We start from the raw sequence: 26,438 nt of genomic DNA, 5'->3' as shown, positions 1-26,438 counted from the left end.
CACAATTTCGCAAAGGATATTGATAGCATCAATGGAGCGTGGCAAAGAGAAAAAAAGAGGGGTTTACTTTTGAGGAATATAGGTGAATTTCACCAATTTGGATGTGGTTAATAAAATAGAGAGTTATTGTAGTCGATAACGTCTCAAACCATAAGAAGCAATATAAATTCAGATTCCTAAAAATGAATATCTTTTCTAGCTCAGTTTCCCAAACTTGCCCATCAGAAGTAGCTCTTTTGCTCATTGTTAATCCCCTGTGCATCCCTGGTGCTTCTACTTGGTTCTCTTTTTTTCTCCAAAAGAAATCAAGAGAGTAGCTGATGTGGACAAACAGTACTGTGGATAGAACATTATCTTCTGAGAAGAAGGCAAGACTGCTGTTGAAGGTGAAATGTCAGAAATAGTGCACAAAGGACAAGGAAACAGGTTAACAGGGCTCTCACTGGCCAACTTGGGACCATTTAAATAACAAAAACATTATGATAGTTTAAAATGCCTCGTCTATGAAAGCTCATAAATTCATCATGATCCACAAAAGAGAAACTTTAGTTTTAACAAAGGTTATTGCAACAGCTATGAAATGTGAATGGAGAATGCATTTCATTTTTCATCTCCACCTTTATGTCCATATGTACCTGCTGTTTAGCTCCCACTTATGAGTGAGACTTGTGATATTTGATTTTCTGCTTCTAGGCCAGTTCATTTAGAATAACGGCCTCCAGTTCCATCTATGTTACTACAAAAAACATGATTTTATTTTTGCGGTGGCATAGTACTCCACAGTGTATATATACGACATTTTCTTTATCCAGTCAACCATTGATGGACACTTAGGCTACTTCCATGACTTTGCTATTGTGAATAGTGCTGTGCGAAACATACAAGAGCAGGTGCTTTTTAAATATTTATTTTCCTTTGGGTAGACATGCAGTAGTGAGTTGCTGGGTTGAGCGATAGCTCTATTTGTAGTGCTTTGAGATATCTCTCCATTGTCTTCCATGGAGGTTCAACTAATTTACATTCCCATAAACAATATATGAGCAGTCCCTTTTCTCTGCATCCCTGCTAATATCTGTTGTTTTTTGTCTTTTTAGTTAATAGCTATTCTGACTAGTGTAAGATAATATTTCAATGTGGTTTTGATTTGTATTTTCCTGAGGATTGGTGATATTGAGCATTCAATTCATTTTTTCATCTGTTTGTTGGCTGTCTGTATTTCTTATTTTGAGAAATGGCTGTTCAAGCCTGTATTAGACCATTCTTGTATTGCTATAAAGAAATACCTGAGACTAGGTAATTTACTTAAAAAAAAAAGTTTAATTGGCTCCCAGTTCTGCCACATGTACAGGAAGCATCGCAATAGCATCTGCTCAGCTTCTGGTGGGGTGTTCAGGAAGCTTTTACTCATGGCAGAAGGTGAGGTGGGAGCAGCCACATCACATGGCAAGTAAGGGAGCACAAGAGAGTAGGGGAGGTGCCGCAATCTTTTAAACAACCAGAGCTCATGTGAATTCTACTATGGAAAAACAAGGCCATTTATGAGAAATCTGCCCCTATGACCCAAATATTTCCTCTCAGGCCTCACCTCCAACACTGGAGGTCAGATTTCAACATGAGATTTGGAGGGGACGCACATCCAAATGATATCATCCTTCCCTTGAGCCCCCAAATCTCACATTCTTCTCACATTGCAGAATAGTTATCTCTTCCCAGTAGTTCCCCCAAAGTCTTAACTCATTCCAGCATTAGCTCAAAAGTTCCAAGTCCAAAGTATCATCATTAAAGACTCAAGCAAGTTCCTTCCACCTACGAGCCTGTAAAATCAGAAACAAATTATTTGCTTCCAAGTTACAATGTTGGAAGTAAATAATATGCACAAGGCAGTGGGGCCCTAGGGATGGACCCTAAAACTTTTCTTTCCTTCTAGGCCTTTGGGCCTGTGATGAGAGGAGCTCTCGGGAAGTCTTCTGAAAAGCCTTCGAGGCTCTTTTCTCATTGTCTTGGGTATTAGCACTTGGATCCCCTTTAGTCATGCTAATCTCTCTAGAAAGCAGTTGCTCTGTGGCCTGTTTGAATTCATCTCCTGAAAATGCCCTTTTCTTTTCTACCACATTTTTCCGAAGTTTCATGTTTTGCTTCCCTTTAAAATATAAGCCATTTCTTTGCTCCCGGATCTGATGGCAGGTTGTTAGAAACAGCCAGCCCACTTCTTGAATGCTTTGCTGCTTAGAAACTTCTTCTACCAGGTACCCTAAGTCATCACTCTTTTTTTTTTTTTTTTTTTTTTTGCAGATAACCACTATTAAATTTTTGGTGTGTATCTTCTGAATTTTTTTATTTTTTATTGCGTTTTAGGTTTTGGGGTACATGTGCAGAACATGCAAGATAGTTGCATAGGTACACACATGGCAGTGTGTTTTGCTGCCTTCCACCCCTTCACCCACATTTGGCATTTCTCCCCATGCTATCCCTCCCCAGCTCCCCGCCCCCGCTGTCCCTCCCCTATTCCCCGCAATAGACCCCAGTGTGTAGTACTCCCTTCCCTGTGTCCATGTATTCTCATTGTTCATCACCCACCTATGAGTGAGAATATGCGGTGTTTCATTTTCTGTTCTTGTGTCAGTTTGCTGAGAATGATGTTCTCCAGATTCATCCATGTCCCTATAACCTCAAACCTCCACAGGTCCCTAGAACATGAACACAATGGAGCCGAGTTCTTTGCTAGAGGGTGGTATGGGTGATCTTTACTCCATTTCCCAATAGCTTCCTCATTTCCATCTGAGACTTCATCAGCCTGACCTTCATTGTTCATATTTCTATCAGCATTTTGAACACAACCTTTTAACCAGTTTCTAAGAAATCCAAACGTTGCCTCATCTTTCTGTCTCCTTCCGAGACCTTCATCCTCTTTCAGCCTCTATCCACCCAGTTCCAAGGCTGCTTCAACATTTTCAGGCATAGCAATGCCCCACTCCTTAGTACCAATTTTCTGTATTAGTCTGTTTCCTGAGTATTTCTGTTTCCTTGTATTTCTAAAAAGGAATACCCAAGACTAGGTAATTTATACAGAAAAGAGGCTTAATTGGCTCCCAGTTCTGCTGGATATACGGAAAGCATGGCACTGGAACCTCCTAGGCTCCTGATGGGGCATCAGGAAGCTATTACTCGTAGCAGAACATGAAGTGGGAGGAGGCGTATCACATGGCAAGTGATGGAGCAAGGGCAGGGAGATGCCACAATCTTTTAAACAACCGGATTTCATGTGAACTCTGTCACAGGGAATGCACCAAGCCATTCAGGGAGAATCTGCCCCCATGACCCAAACACCTCCCCCTAGGCCTCACTTCAACATTGCAGGTCAGATTTCAACATGAGATTTTAAGGGGACACACATTCAAACCGTACCAATGATCTTTGCCCAGTTTTCAGTGACGTGTTCTTTTTTTTTTCCTGGTCGAATTATTTGAATTTGTAGATTCTGGATATTAGTTCTTTGTCAGCGGCACAATTTGCAAATATTTTCTCCCATTTTACACATCGCTTGCTTCTTTCTGTTGATTATTTTCTTTGCTCTGCAGAAACTTTTTAGTTTAAGTCCTATTTGTCTATTTTTGCTTTGATTGCATTTGCTTTTGGGTTCTTTGCCATAAATTCTTGCCTTGGCTAATGTCCGGAAGAGTTTTTCCTAGGTTTTCTTTTAGGATTTTTATAGTTGCAGGTCTTATTGTTAGGTCTTTAATCCAATTGGTTAGTTTTTGTATACGGTGAGAGAGAGAGGTCTAGTTTCATTCTTCTGCATATGGCTATCCAATTTCCCCGGCACCATTTATTAAATAGGGAGTCCTTTCCCTATTGCTTACTTTTGTCCACATTTTCAAAGATCAGTTGATTGTAGGCGTGTGGCTTTATTTCCGGGTTATCTAATCTGTTCCTTGGTCTATGTGTCTATTTTTGTCCCAGTATCTCGCCGTTTTGGTTACTGCAGCCTTGTAGAATAGCTTGAAGATGGGTAATGTGACGCTTCCAATGTTGTTCTTTTTGCTTAAGATTACTTTGGTGATTCAGCCTATTTTTTGTTTCCATAGGAATTTTAGAATCGTTTTTCTACTTCTTTGAAAAAGGACATTGGTAATTTCATAGGAATAGCATTAAATCTGAATAGAGTGCTTTGGGCAGTATGGCCATTTAAATAATATTGTTCTAATCCATGAGTGTAAAATGTTTCTCCACTTGTTTGTATCATTTATAATTTTTTTTATCAGTGTTTTTCAGTTCTTCTTGTAAAAATCTTTTACCTCAGTGTTTAAATGTAATCTTAGATAATTTATTTTCTTTTATTTTTTGTGGCTACTGTAAATGGGATTGAGTTCTTAATTTCATTCTCAGCTTGATTATTATTGGTGTATAAAATGTTACTACTTTTTGTATGTTGATTTTGTATCCCGAAACTTTATTGAAGTTACAGATCAAGTCTAGGAGTCTTTGGGAAGAGTCTTTAGATTTTTCTAGGTGTAGGATCACGTCCTTAGTGAAGAGAGATAATTTCAATTCTTCTTTTTCAATTTGGATGCCTTTTATTTCTTTTTCTTTCCCAGTTGCTCTGCCTAGGACTTCCAGTACTATGTTGAATAGGACTGGTGAGAGTTGACATTATTGTCTTGTTCCAGTTCTTAGGGGACGTGCTTTCAACTTTTCCCCATTCAGTATAATGTTGCCTGTGGGTTTGTTATATATGGCTTTTATTATTTTGAGGTATGTCCCTTTGATGCCTAGTTTGTTGAGGGTTTTTACCATGAAGAGATGTTGGATTTTCCTGTACTATTCCCTAAAATATGTTTTTCACATTGCATACTTTTTCTTCTTCTCTCCCAGGAATGCCAGTTAGTCATGGGTTTGGCTGCTTTACATAACCCCATATTTCTGAAAGGCTTTGTTTATTTTTTAAATTCTTTTTAACATATTTTTTTCTGCCTGGGTTAATTTGAAAGACTGATCTTCAAGCTCTGAAATTCTTTCTTCTGCTTGATCTAATCTATTGCTAAAGCTTTGAAGTGTAGTTTGAAATTCCTTAAGTGAAATTTTCATTTTCACAAGTAATATTTGATTTTTTAAAAAAGGTATTTATCTGTTCCTTCAGTTTCTGGGTTGCTCTCATAGTTCGTTGTGTTAGTTTTCGACCTTTTTCTGGATCTCATTGAGCTTCCTTGCAATCCACACTTTGAATTCTTTGTCTGTCATATCTGAGTTTCGATTTTGGTCAGGGCGCATTGCTAGAGAGCTAGTGTGAGACTTCGGTGGTTTCACAACATTCACACTTTTCATGGTGCCAGAATTCTTACACTGTTTTTTTCTTCTCATCTTGAGAGGCCACCACCTCTTGTTTCTGAATTTATTTTTGCTTGGGTAGGATTTTTTTTTTTTTGTATCATAACTGTTTTCTCTCCTCCAGAGGATGTGACTGTAGAGTACGCTGGGCAGCCCTATGTACTCTCGGCTTTGCTGGGCAGCCCTATGTACTCTCGGCTTTGCTGGCATGACCCTATGTACTCTTGGCTTTGCTGGCATGGCCCTATGTACTCTCGGCTTTGCTGGCATGGCCCTATGTACTCTCGACTTTGCTGGCACGGCCCTATGTACTCTCGGCTTTGCTGGCATGGCCCTATGTACTCTCGGCTTTGCTGGGCAGCCCTATGTACTCTCGGCTTGGCTGGCATGACCCTATGCACTCTCGGCTTTGCTGGGCAGCTCTATGCACTCTCGGCTTGGCTGGCATGACCCTATGTACTCTCGGCTTTGCTGGCATGGCCCTATGTACTCTCGGCTTTGCTGGCATGGCCCTATGTACTCTCGGCTTTGCTGGGCAGCCCTATGTACTCTCGGCTTGGCTGGCATGACCCTATGTACTCTCGGCTTTGCTGGGCAGCCCTATGTACTCTCGGCTTTGCTGGCATGGCCCTATGTACTCTCGGCTTTGCTGGGCAGCCCTATGTACTCTCGGCTTGGCTGGCATGACCCTATGTACTCTCGGCTTTGCTGGGCAGCCCTATGTTCTCTCGGCTTTGCTGGCATGGCCCTATGCACTCTCGGCTTTGCTGGCATGGCCCTATGCACTCTCGGCTTTGCTGGCATGGCCCTATGCACTCTCGGCTTTGCTGGCATGGCCCTATGCACTCTCGGCTTTGCTGGCATGGCCCTATGCACTCTCGGCTTTGCTGGGCAGCCCTATGTACTGTCGGCTTTGCTGGCACGGCCCTATGTACTCTCGGCTTTGCTGGCATGGCCCTATGTACTCTCGGCTTTGCTGGGCAGCCCTATGTACTCTCGGCTTGGCTGGCATGACCCTATGTACTCTCGGCTTTGCTGGGCAGCCCTATGTACTCTCGGCTTGGCTGGCATGGCCCTATGCACTCTCGGCTTTGCTGGCATGGCCCTATGTACTCTCGGCTTTGCTGGGCAGCCCTATGTACTCTCGGCTTGGCTGGCATGGCCCTATGCACTCTCGGCTTTGCTGGCACGGCCCTATGTACTCTCGGCTTTGCTGGCATGGCCCTATGTACTCTCGGCTTTGCTGGGCAGCCCTATGTACTCTCGGCTTTGCTGGCATGGCCCTATGCACTCTCGGCTTTGCTGGGCAGCCCTATGTACTGTCGGCTTTGCTGGCACGGCCCTATGTACTCTCGGCTTTGCTGGCATGGCCCTATGTACTCTCGACTTTGCTGGCATGGCCCTATGTACTCTCGGCTTTGCTGGCATGGCCCTATGTACTCTCGGCTTTGCTGGCATGGCCCTATGTACTCTCGGCTTGGCTGGCATGACCCTATGCACTCTCGGCTTTGCTGGCATGGCCCTATGTACTCTCGACTTTGCTGGGACGGCCCTATGTACTCTCGGCTTTGCTGGCATGGCCCTATGCACTCTCGGCTTTGCTGGGCAGCCCTATGCACTCTCGGCTTTGCTGGCATGGCCCTATGCACTCTCGGCTTTGCTGGCATGGCCCTATGCACTCTCGGCTTTGCTGGCATGGCCCTATGTACTCTCGGCTTTGCTGGCATGGCCCTATGCACTCTCGGCTTTGCTGGGCAGCCCTATGTACTGTCGGCTTTGCTGGCATGGCCCTATGCACTCTCGGCTTTGCTGGCATGGCCCTATGCACTCTCGGCTTTGCTGGGCAGCCCTATGTACTCTCGGCTTTGCTGGCACGGCCCTATGTACTCTCGGCTTTGCTGGCATGGCCCTATGCACTCTCGGCTTTGCTGGGCAGCCCTATGTACTGTCGGCTTTGCTGGCACGGCCCTATGTACTCTCGGCTTTGCTGGCATGGCCCTATGTACTCTCGACTTTGCTGGCATGGCCCTATGCACTCTCGGCTTTGCTGGCACGGCCCTATGTACTCTCGGCTTTGCTGGCATGGCCCTATGCACTCTCGGCTTTGCTGGGCAGCCCTATGTACTGTCGGCTTTGCTGGCACGGCCCTATGTACTCTCGGCTTTGCTGGCATGGCCCTATGTACTCTCGACTTTGCTGGCATGGCCCTATGCACTCTCGGCTTTGCTGGCACGGCCCTATGTACTCTCGGCTTTGCTGGCATGGCCCTATGCACTCTCGGCTTTGCTGGCATGGCCCTATGCACTCTCGGCTTTGCTGGCACGGCCCTATGTACTGTCAGCTTTGCTGGCACGGCCCTATGTACTCTCGGCTTTGCTGGCACGGCCCTATGTACTCTCGGCTTTGCTGGCACGGCCCTATGCACTCTCGGCTTTGCTGGCATGGCCCTATGCACTCTCGGCTTTGCTGGCATGGCCCTATGCACTCTCGGCTTTGCTGGCATGGCCCTATGTACTTCAGTTGGCAGGTGTTATATTGGCTGGTGCAGTTTGACCTGCAGAACAGTGGCTGGCACTTATGGGTAAGAGGCACTACCAGGTGGGTAGGTACTTGATTTTCCTTTCCTGTGAGGTGCTCTCTGTTGTTTCCGTTGGTGGGCTGGACATGGAGTGCCTGGTGCTCTGAGCTTCCTGTTTAATAAAAAGAAGGGGATACAGATGGGCTGAGGTGAACTCCCTGGATTGCTCAAGAATATCCCAATGATGAGTGCAGGCACCAGCCCTGACAGGTAGCTCAGGTGACAGGCATTGAGGTCTCTGTAAGGGATGATGAGGTTGCATCAGTTCCATGTCATAGACAGTCAGGAACATGGTCTGTTCCCTGTCACAGGCCTGTCCCATTTCCCTGTCACAGGCCTGTCCTGGGGCTTCTGATTGTCAGTTAAGGCGCACACACTGTTGTCTCTCTCCAGGCCACAGTATGACAGAGTTGTGGAAAATGTTCATCTTGTGACTCTCTGTGGGAGCAGTTTCAGGGCAGAGCTCTTCACTCAAACTTTATGGCTCATTTGTTCCACAATGTGGTCTTAACCATGGTCACCCAGATTCAGGGACTTATCCTGGTGAACACTGTATTCTACAGCTGCCTGAGCCACAATCCTTGTTTTCTGGAGCCACTCTAACTGCTGCCTCTGCAGGAGCTCTGGCTCAGGCACCCAATGCAGCTGCTGTGTGTATGCCTGCAAACAGCCTCAGGACCCTTTACTGAAAGATTTAAGTCTACTGCTGTGAGCATATGAGGTTTACCTCTAAAACCAGGCTGTTGCATGCTGCGAGCCTTGGCTCCCACAGCTGGTTTGCCCAAGCAGCTGTCTCTGACCCCCGCTCCTGCTCCCAACATCATGCTTACACCCACAGCAGACCCCTGTGCTGGCATATGCAAGTGCACCTCCAGTGTGGCCCTGCAGTTACCTGTGCACATGCGGAACACCTGATGTCTACTGACAGCCCACAGCTGGCCTCCAAAATCATGTACATGCAAGCCTGTTAGACCTGCTACATGTACACTCTCAGTTGGTCCCAGTCCCTGCCTCTTACCCCACATCTTGCCCTTTGTGTGGGCCTGCATCTGGCCTCTGCTACCATAGCAGAGGTGCTACCATGCTTGTTGTGGGTTTCCACAGTACAGTGCATGCACATTGACATTTCTAGCCTCAACTGCTGCTGACCCCAGCCTCTAGCCTCTTAGGCCCAGAGGAACAGCTGAGGTCTCTGATAGCCTTAACAGCCACTGTGGACCTTCTGCAGCTATGGCCACCAAGGACTACAAAGATGCCAATGTCAGGAACACCACCTGCTTTAACCAGTGAGACTCAGTGCCCTCCCAGACCCAGAGTTATTGCGTGGCCCCACACTTTACACCCAACACGACTAGACCCAATGCCACAGTGCTGCCAGCATGTCTCTTTTCCTGTCAGCTTCCCACACAGGTAAAAGTCTTTCTTTACCAAAGCCAGTACATATACCCTAGAATAGACAATTGCATCTTCAAATGTGTAGACCCCTTTGAAAGACTACAAGGATCGTGAAAAATCAGGGAACATAACACCAAAAGAACACAGTAAACTTCTAGTATCTGAGCCCAAAGAATCAGAGATTCGTGAGTTGCCTGACAAAGAAGTAAAAAATAGTTATTGTATAAGCGCTCATGAAATTACAAGACAACATATTAACAAGTTAAGGAAATCAGAAAAACAATACAAGAACAGAATGAGAAGATAAAGAGATTAAAAACATAATGAAGAAACAAATTTTGGAGTGAAGAATACAATGACTTAACTAAAAATTCAATAGTGAGCTTCAGTGGAGGACTAGATCAGGCAGAAAAGTGAATAAGCAAACTTGAAAACAGATTATTTAAAATCATTCAGTCAGAGAAATAAAAGGAATGAAAAGAAATGAAGAAAGTCTATGGGATCTATGGAACATCATGGAGAAGGGGAGAGAGAGAGAGAGAGAGCTTATTTACAGAAATAATGGCAGAAAACATCTCAAATCCGGGCAACCAAATGAATATCTGAGCACAGGAAGCTTAGAGGTCTCCAACCCAAAGTAGAACTCATTAATACACAGTATAATCAAATATCAAAAAAGAAAGTTTAAAAAATCTGAAATATTCAAGAGAAAAGAAGTATATCCAAGATATGCTTAATACAGCTACAAGTGGATTTCATAATAGAAACCTTGCAAACCAGCAGAGGGTAGAATAATATATTCAAAGTGCTGAAAGGAAAAAACCTTCCAATGAATACATTATCTGTCAAAGGTGTCCATCATCAGGGAGAAATGAAGACTTTCTCAGACAAACAAAAACAGAGGGAGTTCATTTTACTAGACCTGCCTTACAAGAAATGCTAAAGGGAGTTAGTTGAACTGAAATAAAAAGCTGCTAGTTAGTAACATGAAAACATATGAAAGTATAAAACATATCGGTATGGTAAATATATAGTTGACTTCAGAATAATACTGTTAAGAGTAGTATATAAATCAGTTTTATCTCTAGTATAAATGTTAACAGGCAAGCTGTTAAAAATAACTATAGCTATAGTAATTTGTTAATTGATTCACAATATAAAAAGTGTTAACCGTGACAGAAAAATGTAAAATGTGGTATGGGGTGTAAAAGTGGAGAGGTTTGTATGCAAGTGAAGTTGAGTTGTCATGAGGTTAAAATAGGTATGCCTGTAAGATTTTTTATTTATACCTAATGGTAACTACAAAAGAAAGCCTATAGCAGATATGAAAAAGAGGAAAAAAGAAATCAAAGCATATCACTACAAAAATTCAACAAATTGAAAAGGAAGCCGGCAAGATTGGAAGAATAAAGAAACTACAAAATAGTCATGAACAAATACCAAAATGGCAAGACTGGTCTTCATTTGTCAAATATTACCTTAAATGTAAGAAGATTAACTTCTCCAATCAAAAGACAAAGTGGTTGAATGAATAAGTAAGACCCAACTCTCTGCAACCTGTAAGAAACTCACTTCACCTTTAAAGACACTCTTAGACAAAAGTGATGGGATGGAAATAGATATTCCATGTAAAGGGAAACCAGAGCATGGGTAGCTATTTTGTATATGTCAAAATAGACTTTAAGTAAAAAACTGTAAAAAGAGTTGAAGTAATTATATAATGATAAAGGGGTCAATTCATCAAAAGGACATACAATTATAAATATATATGCACCCAACACTGGAGCACCATACAAATATGTGCATATATACATATATATAATATTAATAGATCTGAAGGGAGTAATAAGCTGCAATACAGTAATAGCAGGCCTCCATGAATAAGGAGTTTGAATCAGTAATAAAATGTCTCCTATTAAAGAAAAGCTCAGGAATTGATAGCATCACTGATGAATTCTACAAGGCATTTAAGAAACTAATATCATTCTCAAGTCTTTCCAAAAAACTGAAGAAGAGAAATACTTCCAAACTAATTTTAGGAGGCAAGAATTACTCTGATATCAACTGATGCAGAAAAAGCATCTGGCAAAATTCAACAGCTTTTCATGATAAAAACTCTCAGCAAATTAGGCCTAGAAGAAAAGTATATTAACACAATAAAGGCTGCATATGACAAGTCCACAGCTAACATACTTAACAGTGAAAATCTGAAAACTTTTCCTCCTAGATGCCCATATCTTGCAGAAATGAGTAGGACAAGAGTTTGTATGGAATCGTAAAAGACCCCAAATAGCCAAAGCAATCTTGAGCACAATGAACAAAGCTGGAGTCATCGCACTACTTGATCTTAAAATATATTACAAAGCTATAATAATCAAAACAACATGGTATTGACATTATAAACAGACACAGTTATCAATAGAATGGATTAAAGAATTCAGAAATAAACCAGTACATTTATGGTCAATTGATTTTTGACAAAGATGTGAAAAGCACACAGTGGAGAAAAGACAGCCTCTTCAATAAATGATGTTGAGACAACTGGGTATCCACATGCAGAATAATGAAATTGGACCTTTTTCTCACACCATGTACAAAAATCAACTCAAAATGCATTAAAGACCACTCCGCTTATCCTTTATATCCTACTTGTACACACTTTAAACATTATCCAAAGGTGAGAACTTAGGGTCTTTTCAGGTCTTTTCTGAGCATATATCTGGCCCAGGTCATGCATGTGGCCTTCCACATATTTATCAGTTTGTTACACAAAGCATCTCATTCCCCGGCCTTTTCTCCCGAACTTTTAAGTTAGTGTATAATTTGCCCCAATCATTATTTCTTGCCTCAGAAATTAAAGACTATTACTTTTTTTCTTTTACATATTTTTGACAAATGCACCTGGAGTCGCTTACCTGAGCTCCGGGATAGTTCTACGTTAGGTGAGATAAAGGCAGTTTCTTTGAGCAGTTTCCCTATGGAACCACCAGATGGATCTAACAAGCATCCACAGTTCTTTGAGGATAAGATTTGCTTTGCTCCCTCTGTTACCAGGTACCTGTACAGAGAATGAAGGCTGTTTTATTCAAGGGGATGGATGAGTTGGGAGTGGGAAATGAGACTAGGATAAATTAAAATGTCAGAAAAATCTTGTTTCCAAGATTTACTTGTGTTTTCTTGATCAAGCATTCCTTGGTTGCTGCAAGTTTTGGTTAATTATTAGAGTTGTCAGAATGTTGTTTCTGATAGTTTTTGCCAGTTTATTAATTGCTTGGTGTTCCCCACTGTGCTGTATTCACTGATGTCACGTCTAACCATATCGTTTTAGATTACTCTCACTGACGTAAGTCTTATATCTTAGAAATGAGTCTGTTGGATTCCCACATGCTCGCTGCATTGCAGCTCTTCTCTAACCTTCTCCATAAGCTTTCCATCTTCTGGACTGGGCTTTTGTTCCATTCCTAATTGAAACTTCTATTTCTCAGTGAAATGAAAATGGTGCCCAGAAATCCAACCGAAGTATCGTCAGACTTGGAAACCTCACTGCTCCCTTCCAACTTCTTCCTGTTTAGTCTTCCCTCAAAGCCAGTTCAACCCAGCTGAACTAAATCAACCAACCCATTAAAACAGGGAAAACTCCAAATCCAAATATATTACTATACTGAGGGGTGGGCGTACAGATAGAAATGGTGGACAAGGATCACAGGCTGAGTTCTCAAGGGCCTCATTTTTCACTTGGATTATTATGAAGACTCATTTGGTTTTCTTCCCTCTAGTATTCATCATTATTCTTTACCTTGCCCTTTCAGCGTAGTCCCCACATCTCAGTCACAGCAATTCTTCAAATCTCATCATATCACTTAAGAGGCTCCCTACTGACTTTAGGATAGTCTGCAAACACACAAGAGCCTTTCATGATGTGCCCTTAGCTTCCTTTTCCGGCTAATTTCTCAAACCACACTCCAGCCATTTCTGATCAGTTTCAGTTCCACCAATAAGTTATCTTTTTTCCTACGTTTTGTGATATTCATCTTTGTAACTGTAGATTCTAAGCACTGTGTATGGTACATTTTTTTTGGAGCTCAGCGACTGGCAAATGAACGTATAAGTACAATGAAGTTTCTATGTGTTCCTGCGGTCGGCAAACAACTAAACTGACCGGATTTCATTTCATGCTATTTGAGATCTTAGTATATGCGCTCATGGCATTCATGAAATTAGTATTAATAAATGAGAAAAGTGCCTAGTATGTAGCAAGCGTGCAATAAATGCAGCCATGATTGTAGTTTTATTACCGCTGTCCTAAAGAGCAAGCTGAAACTCCAAATGTGAATGGTCAGTCAGGAATGGGACGACTTAAAATCTAGGCCATGTGAATACATAAAATTCACTTTGTGGACCCTGAAGAACATCTGGAGGTGATAAACAGAGGTCTTAAAAAATAACTGACACTCAGGCTAAAGAGGATATCTTATGGTCACCTGAAGCATTGGGAAGAGACGGGAAAACCAGCAGTGCTTTCAAACAGGAGCTCAAGTTGGGCAGATGCTGGGAACTGCAGGCCTTGGTGTTTCATGGCGCTGCAACTCACAAGGCCAACTCCCCGGCTGGGGTTTACTCACGGAAACGGATGGAAGCGTCTCTCAGGCTATGCCTGGCGAGCCTCCTAGATGCCCGTGTCGTGCAGAAATGAGTAGGACAAGAATGGATCGTCTCAACTATACGATGGTTACCATAAAACATCCCTGGCGATGGGCGAACCCGGGACGAAGAAGTCGCGAGTGGTAACCAGGCCGTGGCTCCGGACACTCGCATCACGCTCTTGGCACAGGGCCAGGGGGGCGTGGTTCCGCAGGCAGCACCCTCAGCTGGGGGCCTGGCAGCCCCGGGAGCCCGGTGAGGGCTGCTTTCTCGGTGGCGTCCCTCATCCCCCCTCGCGGGGTTCTAACGCCCAAGAGCGCGGCCGTGTGAGACACCCGCGCGGACACCTGAGGCGCGGTGGGGCCTCCGCGGCTCCGCGGAGCCTGCAGGCTCCCAAGACGAGGATGGGTTAGGGGATGACAACGATGCCGCCCTCTCCTGGCTGTGTGGGCATCATCCTCTGTCCTTGGGAAGAGGATGAGATCTTACAAAATAACTGAGGAGTGTTAGTATATGGGCTCACAACATTCATGAAATTGGTATTAGTAAATAAATTAGAAAATTGTTTATTATGTAACAAGCATGCAATAAATGTAGCCATGATTGTAGTTTTATTACCGCTGTCCTAAAGAGCAAGCTGAAACTCCAAATGTGAATGGTCAGTCAGGAATGAAATGATTTAAAATCTAGGCTATGTAAACTAATGGGGCTGCCCACACCCAGGGGGAAGAGGCTGTGTTTGATCTGCCATGGACTGATCACGTGGCGGCCCCATTGCTAACCCCAGACACATCCCTTTTAGGAGCAGCATCATTGTCGGAAGCTCCTTGCCCCTCAGAATCCTCTGCAGGATGTGGTGGGTACAGCACTGCACTCAAGTCCTTTGGTCCTCTGTAGAGTGTATTTTGTAGAGTGGAGTGGAGATGCTACCTGCTCAGGTACCTGACGAGGTCTAGCTCATGCTATGGAATTTTGAAGACAAAAGCTGCTATACAAATAGAGTCTATTACCATAATTAGGTAATTTTGTTTCACTTTATTCTATTTTATTTTATTCTAAGTAAAAAAAAATGGGTCAAATATTTAGAATCATCCTATAGGTGGGTTTCATGAGGGCAGATACCCTGTCTGACTTTTTTCCCCTTGTGCTTCGCTTGTTCATCCCTCCCTCCCCTCTAACGCAGGCTCTTGGCAGTGTAGCAATGTGTCTGGCACGCAGTACGAACGAGCCAATGAATGGGTGAATGAAGTAAAGAGCCAAATGCTCCTTTGCTCACCAAACATCCTGATTCCCATATTAGAATGTGATCCTCTCAGTGATGTAGGCTATGCCTTGTGGCTAGTCTAAGATGGGCACATCCAAAAAACCTTCTTTGGAATCTAATAGTCTAATCGGGTACAACTTTAGACCTTGCATGTTCCTAGATACCCTAGGGTTGATGCAGGGGAGAGAGAATTGACTAAATATGGATTCTTTTGGGTTAGGATAATATCCCTAATGTATAATGTCCCCCCCCCCAAAAGGGCAGGAAAGGACAAAAGAATGCATGTAGGTAAAGCACTTATCTCACACATGATAAATGCCCAACAAATGATGTGTAGATGTGTATTTTTATTATTATATTGAAGAAATTGTGAAATTTGCAAGTCTAGATTCTGAGAAAATCACAGCAGCATGGTATCCTAGTGAACAACATACACAGTCTCCTACTTATTGTTCTCATCTCCGTGATATTAGTCCGTTTGCTAAAAAATTGTAAGCCTGCACCAATCCGTGTTGGCAGAAGTCTGGGAATAATGCGTTGGAGGGGATTCTAATTTCACCCCCACTGTCACTGATAGTTAAATTCTATCACTAACCTTCTGCCACTTTGGTATCCCATAATTCCCACTAATATCAAGATACTTGGTTCCATTGCTGCATCACACACTGTCATCTCTGGCTTACAAAATAGTCACCACAAAGCTCTTCAGTATGCCACCAAACTGTCACCAGTCTATGTCTTTTTTTTTTTTTAAATTTTTTATTGCATTTTAGGTTTTGGGGTACATGAGCAGAACATGCAAGACAGTTGCATAGGTACACACATGGCAGTGTGTTTTGCTTCCTTTCTCCCCTTCACCCACATTTGGCATTTCTCCCCAGGCTATCCCTCCCCACCTCCCCCTCCCACTGGCCCTCCCCTTTTCCTCCCAATAGACCCCAGTGTTTAGTACTCCCCTTTCTGTGTCCATGTGTTCTCATTTTTCATCACCCGCCTATGAGTGAGAATATGCGGTGTTTCATTTTCTGTTCTTGTGTCAGTTTGCTTAGGATGATATTCTCCAGATTCATCCATGTCCCTACAAACGACACAAACTCATCATTTCTGATTGCTGCATAATATTCCATGGTGTATATGTGCCACATTTTCCCAATCCAGTCTATCATCAATGGGCATTTGGGTTGATTCCAGGTCTTTGCTATTGTAAACAGTGCTTCAATGAACATTCGTGTACATGTCTCCTTATAGTAGAACGATTTATAGTCCTTTGGATATATACCCAGTAATGGGATTGCTGGGTCAAATGGAATTTCTATTTCTAAGGCCTTGAGGAATCACCACACTGTCTTCCACAATGGTTGAACTAATTTACACTCCCACCAACAGTGTAAAAGTGTTCCTTTTTCTCCACATCCTCTCCAGCATCTGTTGTCTCCGGATTTTTTAATGATCGCCATTCTAACTGGCATGAGATGGTATCTCAATGTGGTTTTGATTTGCATCTCTCTGATGACCAGTGACGATGAGCATTTTTTCATATGATTGTTGGCCTCATATATGTCTTCTTTCGTAAAGTGTCTGTTCATATCCTTTGCCCACTTTTGAATGGGCTTGTTTGTTTTTTTCCTGTAAATCTGTTTGAGTTCTTTGTAAATTCTGGATATCAGCCCTTTGTCAGATGGGTAAACTGCAAAAATTTTTTCCCATTCTGTTGGTTGCCGATTCACTCTAGTGACTGTTTCTTTTGCCGTGCAGAAGCTGTGGAGTTTCATTAGGTCCCATTTGTCTATTTTGGCTTTTGTTGCCAATGCTTTTGGTGTTTTGTTCATGAAGTCCTTGCCTACTCCTATGTCCTGGATAGTTTTGCCTAGATTTCCTTCTAGGGTTTTTATGGTGCCAGGTCTTGTGTTTAAGTGTTTAATCCATCTGGAGTTAATTTTAGTGTAAGGTGTCAGGAAGGGGTCCAGTTTCTGCTTTCTGCACATGGCTAGCCAGTTTTCCCAACACCATTTGTTAAATAGGAAATCCTTTCCCCATTGCTTGTTTCTGTCGGGTTTATCAAAGATTGTATGGTTGTATATATGTTGTGTTGCCTCCGGTGCCTCTGTTTTGTTCCATTGGTCTATATCTCTGTTTTGGTACCAGTACCATGCTGTTTTGATTACTGTAGCCTTGTAGTATAGTTTGGAATCCGGTAGTGTGATGCCCCCTGCTGTGTTCTTTTTGTTTAGAATTGACTTGGCTATGTGGGCTCTCTTTTGGTTCCATATGAAGTTCATCGTGGTTTTTTCCAGGTCTGTGAAGAAAGTCAATGGTAGCAAGATGGGGATAGCGTTGATTCTGTAAATTACTTTGGGCAGTATAGCCATTTTCACAATATTAATTCTTCCTAACCATGAACATGGAATGTTTCTCCATCTGTTTGTGTCCTCTCTGATTTCGTTGAGCAGTGGTTTGTAGTTCTCCTTGAAGAGGTCCCTTACGTTCCTTGTGAGTTGTATTCCAAGGTATTTTATTCTTTTTGTAGCAATTGTGAATGGCAGTTCGTTCTTGATTTGGCTTTCTTCAAGTCTGTTATTGGTGTAGACGAATGCTTGTGATTTTTGCACATTGATTTTATATCCTGAGACTTTGCTGAAGTTGCTTATCCGTTTCAGGAGTTTTTGGGCTGAGGCGATGGGGTCTTCTAGGTATACTATCATGTCGTCTGCAAATAGAGACAATTTGGCTTCCACCTTTCCTATTTGAATGCCCTTTATTTCTTTTTCTTGCCTGATTGCTCTGGCTAGAACTTCCAGTACTATATTGAATAGGAGTGGTGAAAGAGGGCATCCTTGTCTAGTGCCGGATTTCAAAGGGAATGCTTCCAGATTTTGCCCATTCAGTATGATATTGGCTGTTGGTTTGTCATAAATAGCTTTTATTACTTTGAGATACATTCCATCGATACCGAGTTTATTGAGGGTTTTTAGCACAAAGGGCTGTTGAATTTTGTCAAATGCCTTCTCTGCATCAATTGAGATAATCATGTGGTTTTTGTTTTTGGTTCTGTTTATGTGGTGAATTATGTTTACAGACTTGTGTATGTTGAACCAGCCTTGCATCCCTGGGATGAATCCTACTTGATCATGATGGATAAGTTTTTTGATTTGCTGTTGCAATCAGCTTGCCAATATTTTATTGAAGATTTTTGCATCTATGTTCATCATGGATATTGGCCTGAAGTTTTCTTTTCTCGTTGGGTCTCTGCCGGGTTTTGGTATCAGGATGATGTTGGTCTCATAAAATGATTTGGGAAGGATTTCCTCTTTTTGGATTATTTGGCATAGTTTTAGAAGAATGGTACCAGCTCCTCTTTGTGTGTCTGGTAGAATTCGGCTGTGAAGCCATCTGGACCTGGGCTTTTTTTGTGTGGTAGGCTCTTAATTGCTGCCTCGACTTCAGACCTTGTTATTGGTCTATTCATAGTTTCAGCTTCCTCCTGGTTTAGGCTTGGGAGGACTCAGGAGTCCAGGAATTTATCCATTTCTTCCAGGTGTACTAGTTTATGTGCATAGAGTTGTTTGTAATATTCTCTGATGATGGTTTGAATTTCTGTGGAATCTGTGGTGATTTCCCCTTTATCATTTTTTATTGCATCTATTTGGTTGTTCTCTCTTTTCTTTTTAATCAATCTGGCTAGTGGTCTGTCTATTTTGTTGATCTTTTCAAAAAACCAGCTCTTGGATTTATTGATTTTTTGAAGGGTTTTTCGTGTCTCAATGGCAGGCTACGTCAGCAATGGGCGTGTACCTCAGTGAGGGCTGATTGCCTCGGTAATGGCGGACACCCCTCCCCTGCAGAGCTGCACTTTAAGAAAACCTTTTCACCGGGAGGGTTTGGAATCGCTGTTTTGTTTGTCGCACTGCACTAGCCCAAACGCTTTGTCCCTGGGATTTCCTGGGCTGGCTCACTGCCCAAGTCCTGTTCAGTCTCAAGTTTAGCCCTCCCAGGTCTCAGTTTGCCAGTTCAACAGGGCACCCGTAACAGTGCGCCTTTGTATGGAGCGCTGTGGAGCGCCTCTGCACTCTGGCGTGGGCTGGAGCCGCACCGGCCGCTGGCTACACCGGCCGAGACCTCTGCCTGGCGTCCCGTGTCTCTTTATACCTGGGAATTTCCCCGTTCTGTGGGCAACTAAGATCTGTCTGGAAATGTGTCCCCGACTCACCCTCTCTGTGCATCCAGTGAGAGCTTCAATCCTGGGTTGTTCTCAAAGCGCCATCTTGAGTCCTCCCCTGTAGTGCTTTTCTAGTTTTCATCTACTAGTTTCAGAGTTTGGGGTATTACATTTAAATAATTAATCTATTTTGATTTGACTTTTTTTTGTATATAGTGAGGGGGATCTAGTTTTATTCCTCTGCAAATGGATATGCATTTTCCTGAGCATCATTTATTTATTTATTTATTTATTTAATTTTTTATTGGATTATAGGTTTTGGGGTACATGAGCAGAGCATGCAAGACAGTTGTGTAGGTACACACATGGCAGTGTGCTTTCTTTTCTTCTCCCTTCACCCACATTTGGCTTTTCTCCCCAGGCTATCCCTCCCCACCTCCCCCTCCCACTGGCCCTCCCCTTTTCCCCCCAATAGACCCCAGTGTTTAGTACTCCCCTTTCTGTGTCCATGTGTTCTCATTTTTCATCACCCGCCTATGAGTGAGAATATGCGGTGTTTCATTTTCTGTTCTTGTGTCAGTTTGCTGAGGATGATGTTCTCCAGATTCATCCATGTCCCTACAAATGACACAAACTCATCATTTCTGATTGCTGCATAATATTCCATGGTGTATATGTGCCACATTTTCCCAATCCAGTCTATCATCAATGGGCATTTGGGTTGATTCCAGGTCTTTGCTATTGTAAACAGTGCTGCAATGAACATTCGTGTACATGTGTCCTTATAGTAGAACGATTTATAGTCTTTTGGATATATACCCAGTAATGGGATTGCTGGGTCAAATGGAATTTCTATTTCTAAGGCCTTGAGGAATCGCCACACTGTCTTCCACAATGGTTGAACTAATTTACACTCCCACCAACAGTGTAAAAGTGTTCCTTTTTCTCCACATCCTCTCCAGCATCTGTTGTCTCCAGATTTTTTAATGATCGCCATTCTAACTGGCATGAGATGGTATCTCAATGTGGTTTTGATTTGCATCTCTCTGATGATCAGTGACGATGAGCATTTTTTCATATGATTGTTGGCCTCATATATGTCTTCTTTCGTAAAGTATCTGTTCATATCCTTTGCCCACTTTTGAATGGGCTTGTTTGTTTTTTTCCTGTAAATCTGTTTGAGTTCTTTGTAAATTCTGGATATCAGCCCTTTGTCAGATGGGTAAACTGCAAAAATTTTTTCCCATTCTGTTGGTTGCCGATCCACTCTAGTGACTGTTTCTTTTGCCGTGCAGAAGCTGTGGAGTTTCATTAGGTCCCGTTTGTCTATTTTGGCTTTTGTTGCCAATGCTTTTGGTGTTTTGTTCATGAAGTCCTTGCCTACTCCTATGTCCTGGATAGTTTTGCCTAGATTTTCTTCTAGGGTTTTTATGGTGCCAGGTCTTATGTTTAAGTCTTTAATCCATCTGGAGTTAATTTTAGTGTAAGGTGTCAGGAAGGGGTCCAGTTTCTGCTTTCTGCACATGGCTAGCCAGTTTTCCCAACACCATTTGTTAAACATGGAATCCTTTCCCCATTGCTTGTTTTTGTCAGGTTTATCAAAGATTGTATAGTTGTATATATGTTGTGTTGCCTCCGGTGCCTCTGTTTTGTTCCATTGGTCTATATCTCTGTTTTGGTACCAGTACCATGCTGTTTTGATTACTGTAGCCTTGTAGTATAGTTTGAAATCCGGTAGTGTGATGCCCCCCGCTGTGTTCTTTTTGCTTAGAATTGACTTGGCTATGCGGGCTCTCTTTTGGTTCCATATGAAGTTCATGGTGGTTTTTTCCAGTTCTGTTATTAAAGAGAACGTCCTCTTCCCATTGCATATTCTTGGCATCCTGGTTGAAAATGAGTTGGCTGTGTGTGGACTTATTTCTGCACTCATTATTTTGATCCATTGATCTATGTATCCATTTTTATGCCAGTACAATGCTGTTTTAGTTACCATACTTTTGTAGTAGAACTTAAAACATGTAGTGTGATGCCTCCAGCTTTGTCCTTTTTGTGCAGGATTACTTTAGCTATTCTGGATATTTTTTAGTTTTGTATTATTTTTTGTATTTTTTTCTATGTATGTGAAAAATGTCATTGGTATTTTGAAAGGGATTACATTGAATCTATAGATTTCTTTGGGTAGTACAAATATTTTAACAATATTAATACTTTCATTCCATGATTATGAGATACCTTTATATCTTTTGTGTTCTCTTACATTTATTTTGTTAGTTTTATAGTTTCTCTTGTAGAGACCTTTCATTTCTTTGGTTAAATTTATTTCTAGTTTATTTGTAGCTATTGTAAATAAGATTGCTCTCTTGATTTATTTTTTTGATTGTTTGCTATTTGCATGTAAAACACTATTAATTTTTGTGTGTGTCTATTTTATATCCTGCAACTTTACTACATTCATTTATCAGTGTTGTGAGTTTTTTTTTGTGGAGTATTTATATTTTTCTAAATGTAGGATCATGTTATCTGGAAAAGAAGATAATTTGAATTCTTCCTTTTCAATTTGGGTGCCCTTTATTTCTTTCTCTTGCCTAATTGCTGTGGCTAGCAATTCCAGTACTGTGTTGAATATAAGTGGTGACAGTGGGCATCCTTGTCTTGTTACAGATCTTAATGGGAAGGCTTTCAGTTTTTTTTTTAATTCAGTATGATATTAGCTGTGGGCTTGTCATATATGGACTTTATCATGTTCAGGTATGTTCCTTCTATACCAATTTGTTGACAGTTTTTATCATGAAGGGATGCTGAATTTTATTGAATGCTTTTTCAGCCTCTATTGAAATGATTGTATAGTTTTTGTCCTTTATTCTGTTGATATGATTTATCACATTTACTGATTTGCACATGTTGAACCATTCTCGCATCTCTAGGTTGAATTCCAATAGATCATGATAAATAATCTCTCTTAGTATGTTGTTCAGATAGTTAGTATTTTGTTGAGGATTTTTGCATCTATGCAATATCTTTAGGGATATTGGCCTGTAGTTTTTGTTGTGTTCTTGTTTGGTTTTAGAAGCAGAGTAATGCTAGCCTTATAAATTATTCTAGTAGTAGTCTCTCCTCTTTAATTTTTTGAAATAGTTTGAGTAGAGTTGATATTAGTTCTTCGAACATTTGGTGGAATTTAGCAGTGAATCTGTCAGGTCCTGGGCTTTTCTTTGATTAGAGATTCTTTATAACTACTTTTATTTTTTACTCATTATTGGTATGTTCAGATTTTCTATTTCTTCATAGTTCAATCTTGGTAGGTAGTATGTGTCCAGAAATTTATCTATGTCTTCTAGGTTATCCAAATTAATGGCACATAGTTGCTCATAATAGTTGCTAATGATCCTTTGTATTTCCTTGGGGTTTCAGTTGTAATGTTTTCTTTTTCTTCTCCAATTTTATTCATTTGGGACTTCTATTTTTTATTCTAGCTAAAGGTTTGTCAATTTTGTGTTACATTTTCAGAATTCAATTTTTCATTTTGTTCATCTTTTGTATTTTTTTTGGTCTCAATTTCATTTATTTCTGCTCTGATCTCTTAAAAATGTCTTCCCTTCTACTAATTTCAGGGTGGTTTATTCTTGCTTTCATAGTTCCTTGAGGTACACTGTTAGGTTGCTTATTTGAAGTTTGTTTAATATAGCTATTTATTAGTATAAACTTCTTAGTACACTTTTTCTGTGTTCCACAGATTTTGGTGTGTTTTTTTCCATTTTCATTTGTTTCAAAAAAATTTAAAATTTCTTCTTAATTTCTTCCTTGGCCCATTGGTTGTTTAAGGGTATATTTTTAAATTTTCATGTATTTGTACAGTTTCCCAGATTCCTCTTGTTTTTGATTTCTAGTTTTACTCCATTGTGGTCAGAAAAGATACCTGATACAATTTTTACTTTTTTGAATTTGTTGAGATTTATTCTGTGGCTAACATATGGTCTATCCCGGAGATTACTGCATTTGCTAAGGAGAAGAATGTGTACTCTGAAGCAGCTTGAGAAAGTGTTTTATAAATGTCTGTTAGGTCCAATTCATGTATAGTTTAACTACAATATTTCTTTGTTGATTTTCTGCCTGGATGATCTGTCCACTGCCAAAAGTGTGATGTTGAAGTCCCTTACTATTGATTACATTGTAGTATATCTCTCACTTAAAATCTGTTAATATTTGCTGATATATTTGGGTGCTCTGGTGTTGGGTGCATACATATTTACTATTGTTATCTCCTTTTGTTGAAGTGACCCCTTTATCCTTATACAATGGCCTTTTTGCCTTTTTGCATAAGTTTTGACTTAAAGTCTATTTTATATGATCTAAGCGTAGCTACTCCCATTCATGTTTGGTTTCCATTTGCATGGGATATCTTTTCTCATTCCTTCACTTTCAATCTGTATGTGTCTTTATAAGTAAAGTGAATTTCTTGTATGCAGCATATAGTTGGGTTCTGTTTTTAATTCATTCAGCCACTCTATGTTTATTAATTGGAGAATTTGATTTACTCAGTAAGTGTTATTATTGATAAATAAGGCCTTACTACTGTCATTTTGTTACTTGTTTTATAGTTGTGTAGCTTTTCTCTTCCTTTCTTACTGCTTTCCTTAGTGTATAAGTGTTTTTCTCTGGTAGTATGTTTTAACTCATTGCTTTTTATTGTTAGCATATCAACTATAGGTTTTTACTCTGCGGTTCACAGGATGCTTATATGAAACATCTTATAGCTATAGCAAGTTGCTTAAAACTGACATCAATTGAACTGATTGCACACAAAGAAAAAATAAACCATGTATACATTAACTCCCTTCTCCTCCCACATTTTGAATTTTTGAAGTCACATTTTCTTTATAATAATATTTTTAATAATGTTTAATTTAAAAATATTTTTAATAGTTTAAAATATTCTTATTTGTAATAGTTTTGCCTTTTAGTCTTCTTACTAAAGATATAAATGTTTTAAACACTACAATTACAATATCAGTTTTACAATCACCTTAGCTTTCTATTCTTTGGGTTTGAAGAACTTCCATTATCACTTCTTGTTGGACGGGTCTAGTAACAATATACTTCCTCAGCTTTTGTTTTTCTGTTAAAGCTTTTTCTTTCTCCTTTATTTCTGAAGGATAGCATTGTTGGGTACAATGTTCTTGCTTGGCATTTTCTTTAGCACTCTGGCTGAATTGTTCTACTCCCTTCTGGCCTGTAAAATTTCTGGTGAGAAGTCTGCTGCTGCCATGTGTATTGGATCTCTCATATATTTTGTTTTTGTTTCTTTTGCTGCTTTTCAAATCCTCTCTTTGTCTTTTACCTTTGAATGTTTGTTTATCATATGTCTTGGGGTGTTCTTATTTGTGTTGAATCTGATTGATGACCTGTAACCTTCCTGTACCTGGAAATTTATATGTTTCTTCAGGTTTAGAACATTTATGTTATTATTTTTTTGGATAAGCTTTTCACCTCTTTTCCTTTTTCAATTCCCTCTTTAACTCAAATAACCTGAATATCTTCTCCTTTAATGTTGTCTCATAGGTCCTGTAAGCTTTCTTTATTTTCTATTTTTTTCTCTTCTGACTGTATATTTTCAAATAATCTGTCTTTGAGCTCACTGATTATTCTGTTTGATCACTTCTGCTGTTTATGCTCACTATTACATTTTTCATTTCATTCATTGTATTTTCTACCTTACGGATTTCTGTTTGATTTTAATTATTTCAATCTCTCTTAAAATTTCTATGATAAATTTCTGAATAGATTCCCTGTTTTCTTAAAGTTCATTGAGCTTCCCTACAGCAGTCTTTTTGAATTATTTATCAGAGAGATCACACATCTCTCATCATTTTAGGGTTGGTCTCTGGTACCTCGTTTTGTCCATTTGTTGAGGTCATATTTCCCTGAATATTCCTGATGCTTGGGGAAGTGTGATAATATCCATGCATTGAGGGATTAGGTATTTATTTCATTCTTCACAGACTGGCTATGTTTGTACCTGTCCTTTAGAGGGGTTTCCAGGGATTCTAAGCTGATTTACTGTTGTTTTCCTAAAGCCTGACCACTGCAGCTATCTCAGCATTATAAGACACCCTAAGCCCAGGCTTGCTGTGAATCTCATGAAGACTTCCAAGGTTGACACAGCTTTCTGGCCCAGATGGACTTGGGGAAGACTCAAGAAGGGTACTGGGGTTGTATGAAAATGCTGAATGACTGTCCCGGTAGCCCAAATAGGCACATCTCCTAGCAGGTCTCTGTACAGGTGGGCTGTGTCCCCAAGTGCAGCAAGAGTAGCTAGAGTTGAGACTGGGCCCTTTTGGGACCTGCTGTGAGAATAAGGCTAGTGGGCCCATGTAAGTTCAGATAAGCATGCATCATCCAGCAGATTCCTCCACAAGTGGGCTAGTTTCTTGACTGCAGCAGGAAGGGCCAGAGCTAAAATTGGCCCCTCTCAATATCTGCTGTGAAACAGAGGCTGGCATGTTGGTATAGCTGCCTGACTATAACAGGAGGGTTTTGAGCTAAAATCAGGCCCCCCCACTTAGGAGTTTTAGTGAGACAGAGTATGAGGAGCCCATTCTCAGCATAGAGGGGTGCATGCCACCCAGCAAGTTCCTGTACAGATAGGATAGTTCCTCAACTGCCATGAGAGGGGCCAGAGCTGAGATTGGGACCCCCTCATGATCTACTGTGGGATAAAGGTTATAAAGCCCAGTCTTGTTGGACTTTATGTCAGAGAACACATGTCTCCCAGGAGGACCCTGCAAAAATGGGATAGTTCCCTGACTGCAGAAGGAGGGAATGGAGCTGAGACTGGGCTTTCTTGAAATCTCTTGCAGGGTGGAGGATGGAGAGCCCCTCTTTATTTGTCCAGATAGGTAGTCATTTCCCAGCAGATCTCAGCACAGAAGGGATAGATTCTCAACTGCAGTGAGAGGCACTGGAGCTGAGAGTGGATCCCCTTGGGATCTGCTGTGGGATGGAGGTTGGCAAGCCCATCATGGAAGACTTCCAGCTTACAATAGATGAGTGAATCTCCCTCTGGGGTCCTTGTGCGAGTA

The 26,438-nt window shown here is 41.2% G+C and overlaps 1 protein-coding gene across 3 annotated transcripts in view; it reads right to left on the bottom strand.

The window, feature by feature from the left end:
- The window catches only part of LOC103796335 (uncharacterized), a 60,294-nt gene extending 46,050 nt beyond the window's left edge, over positions 1 to 14,244 (bottom strand). For 2 of the 3 annotated variants that reach the window (XM_009008255.5, XM_035262835.3), the window contains exons 1-2: positions 13,921 to 14,244; positions 12,214 to 12,356 (exon numbers count right to left, since the gene is read on the bottom strand). The gene's annotated coding sequence lies outside the window, so the exon portion shown is untranslated. The remainder of the gene's footprint in view (positions 1 to 12,213; positions 12,357 to 13,920) is intronic. The other variant, XM_035262832.3, reaches the window with a different exon arrangement.
- Between the last annotated feature and the right edge of the window lie 12,194 nt (positions 14,245 to 26,438).

This window comes from Callithrix jacchus, chromosome 10, assembly GCF_049354715.1.
Source record: "Callithrix jacchus isolate 240 chromosome 10, calJac240_pri, whole genome shotgun sequence".
Classification (NCBI taxonomy): Eukaryota; Metazoa; Chordata; class Mammalia; order Primates; family Cebidae; genus Callithrix; species Callithrix jacchus.
The sequence above is the reverse complement of the archived record's forward strand: the minus strand, read 5'-3'. Positions and strand labels throughout refer to the sequence as shown.